The following is an 11,780-nucleotide window of genomic DNA, read 5'->3' on the forward strand; positions in this document are numbered from 1 at the left end:
ATGGGAGTTGGTACAGTTCCATCATTGGAACAAATTTCTCGACTGAACTTGTGGTTGACCCAGTAGTTTATGAAACCATGCCCTCTAAAAGTTAGGGAGAATCACTAGCAGCGTGGCGAGACGATCTCTATAGTGGTTGTTAAGGGAAAAGAGGTGTCGATTGCACTTCGCAATCAAATCCACAATTATTCATTCTCTTTTCTCTTTTGAATCGATCATTTTTTCACCTGATTTATTCAATCGAGAAAGCGATTATGAATAATATGAGTGGCTAAATCCCTTAGAGGAGATGAACGAGTGGATGGGGATGTGATTAACAAAAGATTTAGGGTTTCTTGAGAGGGATTAGTTAGTAAGCATTATGTATGCTTAAACTACTAGGCTTGACAACCTTAGGAAGTTATCATAGGCAAGACGAGGTCAAGAGATAAGTCAGACTAAGTAACTTGTAATTTATCCTGGTTGAGAAAGTGAGATCGGGAGATAAGTAAGTATCAATCAATCAATTAGTTAATTAAAGAACGAGAGGTAATAATTGATTAATTAGTAACTAATCAACCTTAAAACCTTAATCCGAAGTTAGTTACAAACCCTAAAGCAAGTTAATCTTCCTAATTGGTTTATCGATTTATTTAATTTGTTTAGTTTTCTTTATTTATTTTTATTCTCTTAATCTATTTTATGGTTCATCGTAATATAGGAAATAATTAATACTGCATAGAATTTTGATTGTAAAAAAGTTTTCATTATTTATTCCATCCTCTATTAGGTACAATCCTCAGCATACTTTCAAAATATTTCGTTGTATTAAACTATATTACAATTTGACCCATGCACTTGCGGACATCATTGTTCTTAACTGTTATATTTTTGGTGTGATATTTAACTACAAGCGATAACACGTTTATAGGCAGTCACATACATTAATCTTGAGTGGATGATAAACTATGCATGCAAGACTTGTATACTTTGATTTAAGTAAAAGCCTGAGTTAAAATAAATAAGGAACTGAAAGCTGATGTGTTGGATATACGACTTCTGCATTATGTAGTGTCATTCACAAACGTGAAATTCATATCTTGAGATATGGGTAAATGATATCCTCTCATTAGCATTACATGGTTGATGAAAAGTAAGCGTGACCACATGCCGTTCGTCTTTGTGATGAATAGTTTGCTTACTATTTGATAGTAATTAAATTTTCATGAACGAAGATGTGATGGTGACCATGAGAAAAAATAAGATCATATTGGGAGAATAAATTTATCTGAAGAGATTAAGGATATATGATGGTAACACACTTACGACAAGATCATTGGATGAGAATTGATCGAGTTGCTTTCGTAATGGTATGCCATTAAGGAGAGCTCAATCATGATACTATAGTGAAATGATGTAACACCCCAAAACTAGCCTAGACGTTATGGCCAAATTCAGGAGTGTTACGAAGAAGGGTTTTGAAACTGATGATACTTCGATAAATTTAGTTATTTGATAAAACGTCCAAGTTTTATAAAGCATATTCATTTATTTATATATTACTGAAACTGTTACATGTTGTTCTTTAAAGTTAACGAATTATTTCGCAGCAAAATTTTGAAAATCATTTAAAACAAAACCACGCTCGTATTTTCAAAAATAACATTTGTTCGCGTAAAAACGGTATTTTGTCGAATCTTTACAGTTTAGAAATCATAACACACTCAAACCTCAAAATTCAAACCCAACAGTCCAAAAAGTCCGAAGAGTCCAAAAATTACAGAACTCTAACAAAAACCAGAAATTTTAGTAAAACTGTTAAGTAATAATAATGAAAACAATTTCTGTCAAGTGGTCACCGCTGAGCCTCCGTTGCGATGACCCGCCTATGTCTGTGGATTACTTGAACAGAACAAACAAATTGATGTGAGTTTTTATAAACTCAATGTGTAACCCAATAGAGATAGTCATGCAACATACACAGAATTTCATATACAGTTAGATACAGTTTCAGACCTAAGTCCATAACAGAAACAGATATCAGAATCAGATAACATATAACAGATAACATATCAGATGTACAAAATCCTACCCCCATCCTTACACACCATCTCTGTCCATCCCATCACACCATACGGGGTTAAAAACACCCACCCATCCTTACACATCATATAGTGTCGATGTGACACATAACAGATTATATGCAATCAAACTGCTAGAATATAGGCGAAAGGTCGCCGTACAGATCACTTCCTCCACATACACAAATCTTCCCAAACACAGATACAGAAAACAGATGCAAAAATAACAGAATAAACATGCTTAACATGCTCGTATACAGATAAATACATACTTAATAGTACAGTCAGACATGCATATCAGTTTCCTACTCAGATCAGACTATCAGAGCATTAGTTTACATGAAATAGGGTTTGGTTAGCCCTTATCGACCTTACAGTACATCCACAATTGATCAGAACGACCCGTACAATCCTAGGGAAATTTTTAGAATTTTGGGCCTACATGCCCATGTGACTTGCTCGTTTCTCACGCACGGCCACACCTACGACATTCACACAGCTATGTCTCGTACACGGTCGGGCACACGCCCGTGTAGGGTTGACAGCCCCCTTTTCAGCTTTTGCCGAACCTTAATTTTTTGTGTTTTGGGTACACACTTGGTTTGATTTTGATGTTTAAGCAATCCCAAGCCCACTAGAACCTAAAAATAGCATTCCAACAACTAGTTTAGCAACCAATTTACGAATTTACGAATTTACGAATTTATCAAACTAAACTGGACAATGCGCATACACTTACCGCCAAAAAACACGACCATACACAAAATCAGGCCGTTGGAGCGAAATCTATGACTACACCACCTTCTCCAACTCAACCTTTTACAAAAAAATAAACCCCCCAATAAGAACACCCACGCGCCAGCCTAACAAAGAAATCAAATTGAAAACAACATACAGATTTACCATGATGGCAAAGAATAGATTGAATGTCGATCCCCCATGATTAAAATGACCAATTCATTGAACGAAGTAACGAAAGAATAACACGAAAAGAAAAGGTTATAGAAAGGAAAAAAGAAGAAAGAAGAAGAAGAAGAAAGAGTAACATCAGAATGTGAAACAGAAAGGAAAATTTTGGAAAAAAATAAAATAAAATAAAATAAAATAAAAATAATATCAAATATTATCCCAACATCCCCACTAACCACTAACCACTAACACCCTTATCCCACCAAATCCGACACACTACTCACATCCAACTACCTCAGACTTTCAACTCCACTGAACCTCTATTAGACAACTGAAACAAAAATATCATTTACGCTCCTATGGGGAATCGAACATGTAACACCCCTAACCCGTATCCGTCGTTGGAACAAGGTTTCGGAGCATTATCGAAACTTTCAGAATATTTTACAAATAATCTATGTAAATTACTATTCATTAACTGAGATCATTCAAAACGTCCCCTAATTGGACCCTTAACTCCCAATATAAGCATTAGAATCGAGTCGGGACTTAATTTGGAACTCTAAGAATTTTTCGCGAAATTACAAAAATTTTCCAAGGTGCAGGATTCACATGCCCGTGTGGTCCAAAGGACACGCCCATGTGACCCTGGGACACACTCGTGCTACAGGCTGTGTTTGACCCCGTGTAACTCTTTAACTTGTGTACATGGCCATGCCACACGCCCGTGTACTAGGCCGTGTGGTCAATAATTCTTTTCGAAATTAGGTGTAGGTTTCACAAGGCCAAGACACATGCCCGTGTTCTAGACCGTGTAGCACATACGGTTGAGACACACGCTCGTGTCTCTACCTGTGTGCTCAATTCTGAGCATTTTGTTTCTCGAAATTAAGGTGCAAGGGACACACGGCCTAACCAGACGCCCATGTACCAGGTCGTGTGTCACACACGGTCTAGATACACGCTCGTGTATTTGCCCGTGTGGACAAAATAAAGCCATTTCCTAGTTTCATTTGTCACCTAAATATACCATTTTCCTGCACTAAAACATACCAAGCACATTCTAACCAATTCAAGCATTCAAATAAGCAATTTCCATCATTCAACATGGCATATCATTGCATGCATACATGTTTATAATCTTACCTTGGTATATTCCATATGTTAGACATAATTTGATCAACTACTTAACATATATTTAGCTACCATAGCATGACAACGCAAGTATATCAAAACAACCATTACTAGCCATTCCAATGGCTAAATTACAAGCATCATTATTAAGCCACTAATGGTCAAGTTGTCCTATATATGCCATTATACCAAAATGATTTTACTAAGTATACCCAAAATAACTAGTTGACAGTGTGACTATGCTCCAATGAACTCCAACCTTCGCGAGCTTTCGAGCACAATAAAATAGGGAAAAATAAAATGGAGTAAGCATTACATGCTTAGTAAGTTCGTATAACAAAAACTAAACTTACCAATCCCGTTTATTAAATCTAAGCATACATTATCATGTTTTCCATCTATTTGGCTAAATTGCCTAAACACATACATCCAATCAAACATGTTATTCATCAAAATCTTCTTATCAATCAAGTAAACATAGATGATCTCATCATGCAATATTCTTTCAAGTCATTATCATTTCATCTCATAATTCTCATGCCATATCAAGAGTTTTATGTGCATTGAATCATTAAAATTCCGATGGATGCTCAAGTAGTACACTCGAGGTGTACGATTCAATAATCTGTCAATATCTTATTCAAGGGTACCAGTTAGGGCACTTAATCAAGGAACACACTCTCGATCCATAGATTGTATAACAGGATTACCAGTCCAGGCTAAATCTGTAACACCCCTATCCTATACCTATCTTCGGAACATGGTTTTAGAGTATTACTAGAACATTCAAAAACATTTACCAATAACTTATGTAAATTACTATTCATTTACTGAGATGATTCATAACATCCCTTGATTGGGCCCTCGAGGCCCAATACGAGCATTAGAATCGAGTCGAGACTTAATCGGGAACTTTAAGAATTTTTCGCAACTTTTCAAAATGTTTTTTCCAAGTTGCAAGGTTCACACGCTCGTGTGGTCTAGGGACATGCCCGTGTGACCCTAGGACACACCCGTGCTGGAGGCTGTGTTTGACCCCGTGTAACTCTCTAACTTGCACACACGGCTATGCCACATGCTTGTGTGCTAGGCCGTGTGTTTAATTAATTCAATTCGAAATTAGGTGTAGGTTTCACATGGCCAAGACACACGCCCGTGTCTCTACCCATTCTATTTCTCAAAATTAAGGTGACACATGGCCTAACCACATGCCCATGTTACCAGGTCATGTGTCACACACAGTCTAGACACACGCCCGTGTGGACAAAATGAAGCCATTTCTACCTTCATTTCTCACCCAAGACCTGTACTTGAAACATTCAACCAATATCAGCCATTCCAAGCATTTAAATTAAACAAACTTCATCATTCAACAAGGCATATCATTACATGCACATGTGGTCATAAACTTACCTTGGATTAACTTAGGCAATAACAACCTTTGATAACATATATTCAACTTAACACATGTGTATATATATATCATAATAATCCATTTAGTCATACCAAAATGGACCATCAATAGTCATTCTAATGGCTAGGTTACGAAATAACATTTCAAACCACTATTGGTCAAGTTGTCCTATACATGTCATTATACCAAAATGATTTTACTAAGTATACCCAAAATATCTAGTTGATAGTGTGATAATGCTCCAATGATCTTCCAACCTACGCGAGCTTCTGAGTATTATAAAATAGGAAAAATAAAACAGAGTAAGCAATACATGCTTAGTAAGTTCGTATAACGGAAACTAAACTTACCAATCTTGTTATCTAAATCTAAGCATACAAAATCATGTCTTCCATCAATTAGCAATATTGCTTAAACACATGCATTCAATCAAACATGTTGTCACCAAAAATCATCATATCAATCAAGTAAACATAGATGAGCTCATCATACAATATTTCTTTTCAAGTCATTATCATTTCATCTCATAATTCTCATACCATGTCAAGAGTTTTATATCCGTTGAATCATTGAAATTTTGATGGATCCTTAAGTAGTACACTCGAGGTGTACAATCCAATAATCCATCAATTTCATTTTCGATGGTACCTATTAGGGTACTTAATCAAGGAACACACTCTCGAGCCACATATCGTATAGCATGATTACCAGTCCAGGCTAAATCCTTTATATAACGTATGCTTAAAGAGTTCAATTAGGATTATCAGTCCAGCCTAAACCTTAATCATAACGTATACTCGAGAGGTATTATAACAGGATTACCCATCTGGGCTAAATCCTTTCTTTAACAAGGCCAATGGGATTACTCGTCCGAGCTAAATCTCATCCGCAACAAATGCAGGACTTCATTCATTTCAGGAAAGCGCATATATTCATCGGAATTCAATATCCAATCGGGACTTAACCCTTTTTCATCATTTCAAGCATGTATTCAATTTTTCTTTATAGAAATCAAATAATTCACATCAAATGATAATAACATTTCATACAATCACAATATTCAATTAAAATATTTACATGCCCGATTAAGTTACACGAACTTATCTCGATACTTGTTCGCGTTAGAAATCTACTAATTCGAAACCTTTTCTTTTCCTTGATCTAACCTCGAATTAGTGTTGTCCAGATCTATATAAATGAATTTAACCATCAATTTCACACATTTCATATTTAAATGAACTTATTCTACATCTTAGGCAAAATTACCATTTTGCCCCTAACTTTTCCATAAAATTCTAATTTCGTCCTTAAGCTCAGAAAATGAAACTTGTGCAATTTACTCCCTATTCCAAGCCTATGCAAAATCCCATTACAAATTTTCCAGCACATGTATTCATAAAAATTTCAGAATTTTTCTTCAATTTCACAAGTTTACATTTTAGTCCTTAAATCATGTTTCCATCAAAAATCACTTTGTAAAAGTTGTTTATCTATCAACAACCTTTTATTTTCTACCAAAAATTTCTAATTTTCAGCATATACATTGTAACACCCCGAACCCGAGACCATCGCCGGTGTCGGACGCGAGGGGTTAACGAGCCAAGTCCTCTTAAAGCACCGACCAATTTGGCATTTCCAGACAGGCTGGAAAACTGCGTCACTGTCGCCTTAAAAATCATATCTCGAGTTTCAAAACTCGGAAACTGATTCCGTAAATTTTCCCCGAATTTAGACTCATTTATCCTTCCATGGATTTATTTCTATAATTTTTTGGTCGGGCCAATTGGTACAGTTTATTAGTTAAAGTCACCCATGTTACAGGGATAGACTGCTCTGACCTTCGCGCGTTACAACTTGAATATCTCTCTGTACAGGGCTTTAATACTGGTGCCGTTTGTTTCTAATGAAACTAGACTCAAAATGGAATCTGAACATATAAGGTATGACTCCTAATTATTTCTGGATAAGTTATAGTAAAATTTTAAAGTCGCGACAGGGGACCCAAAAACCGTTCGGGCCCTGTCTCACGATAACTTTAATATCCCTTAACAAGTAACTCCTATGACCGTTTCGTTTCTTCCATATGAAAGTAGACTCATCAATGTTCATTCACATAACTTATTCACTATTTAATACCATCCCTACAATTTTTGGTGATTTTTCAAAACCACACCACTGCTGCTGCCAGCATCTGTTTTCAAGGTAACCTTTACCTATTTCATGATTTCCACGATTCAATTGCCCTCTTTGCATACATAGCACAAAGTGTGATCATGATTAACCATTCCAATGGCTAATCTTCTCAAAACAATTCCATACCCCATAATGATCAACATACAACGATTATAGTATCATACCAAAACGATATAAGCCATTTTCGCATGGCTATCCAAGTTTACACAAAACCGAAAGGTACATGACCTTCAACAATAGGGTAGTCCTATACATGCCATTTCAAAGTTCAACCAAAATTATACCAAAATGGAGGCTTTGATAGTGTAGATGACTTCGACTTTAATGATCCCGGATCCGATCGCTAACGAGCAAAATCTATAAAACAGAGAGCCAAAGCAACGGAGCAAGCATTTTTATGCTTAGTAAGTCTCAAGCAATAAAATCAGCTTTAACTAAAGCATTACATTCACATAGCCAAATGAATCATTTCATTAATACACATTCACATAATCATACTTACTTCACACTTCATCATTATATACTTTCACAAGATATCAACCAATTCAATAGCTGAAAACTCGTGAGTCGATTGAACGAATGTTACTCAAACATATCGACTTTTCCAATGCACATATAAACATACCTTATCCTTTGGGCTTTTCGAGCGTATTAATTAAATTTATTACAGCAACCAACGCCACCTCCAGCCCAAGCTTCTTGAATACAACCGGATATAACCACATGCACGAATGCCTTGGTCTTAGCCCGGATAGAACGACTTGCACAAATGCCTTGGTATTAGCCCGATTTAACAACTTGCACGAATGCCTTGGTCTTAGCCCGGATGTAGCCACTAGCACAATTGCCTTGGTCTTAACCCGGATATAATTACTAGCATAAATGTCTTGGGACTTAGCCCGGATATCATTCAATTGCTCATGCACACACATACATCAATAATCATTACACATCCATGTTTCATTTTCAGTTACTAAGGCTCAAACACAAACATATCACTAGCATAATCGCCTTGGGACTTAGCCCGTGACAGCCCAAAATTGACCCTAGTCGGAAGGTGGTCTCGGGACCACAAAACCGAGGCATAAAAATAATTAAAATTTATTTTGATGCCTATAATATGTGTGTGCTCATGTATGACATTTTATGATGATTGATTTAGTGTTATAAGGGTGAATTCCACAAGAAAGGACTTAGTAATGAACTTTGAAAGTATGATAGGAAATGTGTGATGACTAATTAAAGCATGCATGCAAAATAATGGACTTGCATGTCAAATTCCCCTTTTATAGGTGGTGGCCGGCCATGACAAGGGAGGATGGGCTAAACATGTCATGAAACATGTTTTGTTGGTGCATTAGGGTGAAATAATAAACAAAGGTGTATGGGTGATAAAAAATGAAAAAAAATGTGTGTGAGTGTGGTAATCCCCCCATTGCCGTGAGTTGTAGAGAAGGAAAGAAAAAATTTTGTTCATCCTTTCTTTGAGCCAAAACTAAGGAAGAAGGAGGATTTTTGCTTCATGCTTGGTTTGGAAGAGATCTAGAAGGAGATTTGGCTAAGTTTGCATCAAGATTAAGGTATGTATGAGGTTGTGTTAGGAGTTTCATGCATGTTTTGGTTGCTAACTTGATGTGCATGTTAGCCATGGCTCAAATCTTTGTTAAGCCATGGAAATGGTATTTGGCCAAAGTTGTTATGGTGATAAAGCCATTGCATGCTAAGTGTGAAGCTTGATGATGATGCATGCAATGATGGATTGTCTACTCTTGAGTAAGATTTTGAGCTTTCTTTTGTTTTATCATGATTGAAGTTGAAAAGGAGCATGATTGTCATATTCGCCATGATGCATTCATGAGCATGGTTCATGCTTCTTGCATGTTAGTTAAAATTTGTGTTTTGGATGGCTATGGACACCTTGAAATTCGCCATGCTCATATATGTATATATATGTTTGCACATGATGTTTTGGTTATGAAGGAAGTGATGAATAAGTTTGTTTAAAGAAGAAGATGTTGAAGAATAATTGTGAAATTGTAAGCACATTCGGCCTAGCACACATATGAGTGCTTCATGCTATATTGTAAGTTTTGAGCTACAATATGCAAAGCATTAACTAGTAAAATGCATGCTGTTTTTGTGTGGTATTAAGTGCATAATTGGCCTCAACATGGACAAGTATATTCGCCTTGGGTAGCCTATTGAAGGCCTTAGCTTTTCCTTGATGCTCGAATAAATTGTATTGAATTGCTTGATGTAGTATAAAATGTGCATGACCATTGTGTATTCAAGCTAAAGGGTGGCCATATGACCATTTAAATTCCTTGTCATATTCGCCATAAGCTAGCACAATGAGGTTTTGATAAATTGAATTTGTTTGAATTAGCTCAAGAGCTAAGAGGGCCACAATTGGACAAGGGAAGGAAAAGTAATCGAATAGCCGTAAAAGCCGTTCGACAACATCCGAGGTAAGTCCTCAAGAAGTGACCTTACTTGAATTATGTGGAATGAAATATGGATGTATTGATTATTGATTTATGTGTGTATGAGTATTCGAATGATACCCGGCTAAGTCCCGGCGATTATGTTAGTGATTATAATTGTGTTTGAGCCTTAGTAACGAAAATAAATATGTATGTCCAATGATTATTGATGTATGTGTGCATGAGAAATTGAATGATATCCGGGCTAAGCTCAAGACAATTATGCTGGAAATTATAACCGGGTTAAGACCGAAGGCAATTGTGCTAGTGGCTACATCCGGCTAAGACCAAGGCATTCGTGCGAAGTCATTCTATCCGGCTAAGACCAAGGCATTTGTGCAAATCGTGATATCCGGGTTAAGTCCCGTGAGGCCTTGGTGCGGGTTACCATAACCGGGCTATGTCCCGGCGATTGATCGAGTAGCGACATCCGGTTAAACTCAAGGTATGTGATTTGAAAATTATAAGCTTGCTGGAAAATTTCAGCTAATGCACTTGTGAAATTTCCCAATGACAAGGTAAGTGCGGTGTGTGCTTTGCGCTCTAGGAGTAAGAGCGTGTGAATATCCGCTCCTATGATGGAACGAGTTATCGGCCTTAATGAAGCCGTTATTTGTGTATGAACATAAGAGTTGGGATGGTGAAGTAAGTATGATTATGTGAATGTGCATTAATGAAATGATGCATTTAACTATGTGAATGTATTGCTGTAATTAGAGTTGATTATATTCCTTGAGACTTACTAAGCATAAAAATGCTTACTCCGCTACTTTGGCTCTCGCTTTTCTAGATTTCGCCGATAGCAATCGGATTCGGGATCGTTGAAGTCAAGTCATCCACACTATCAAGCCCCATTTTGGTATAAATTCTTGGTTGAACTTGAAATGGCATGTATAGGACTACCCTTGTTGGTTTAAATATGTTATGATGTATATGTGTACGGCCATGCGAAAATGGCTCGTAATAGTGAAGTATCAACTTAAACTATTTGCGGTTTGTATATATATATATGGTGTCATGATGTGACTATGAATTGGAAATGGGAATGTTGGTCACATGATCAGCCATTGGCATGGTTAAAATGATCATATGTGGACCTATGTAAGGCAAGACTAGTTGGTTCATGGAGACTACAAAATAGGTAAGACCTACCTTAAAACAGATGCTGCCAGCTGCAGTAACGTGAATGTGAAAAATCACCAAAATTTGTAGGAATGGTATTAAATAGTGAATCAGCTATGTAAATGAACATTGATGAGTCTGTTTTCATATGGAAGAAACGAAATGGTCATAGGAGTTACATGTTAAGAGATATTAAAGCTATTGTAAGACAGGGCCAGAACGGTTTCTGGGTTCCCTGTCGCAACTTTAAAATTTACTATAAATTATCCAGAAATAATTAGGAGACATACCTTATATGTACAGATTCCATTTTGAGTCTAGTTTCATTAGAAACAAACGGCACCAGCATTAAAGCCCTGTACAGAGAGATATTCAAGTTATACCGCACGAAGGTCAGAGCAGTCGATCCCTGTAACATGGGTGACTTTAACTAATAAACTGTACCAATTGGCCTGACCAAAATTC

Source organism: Gossypium arboreum, chromosome 3, assembly GCF_025698485.1.
Source record: "Gossypium arboreum isolate Shixiya-1 chromosome 3, ASM2569848v2, whole genome shotgun sequence".
Taxonomy (NCBI): domain Eukaryota; kingdom Viridiplantae; phylum Streptophyta; class Magnoliopsida; order Malvales; family Malvaceae; genus Gossypium; species Gossypium arboreum.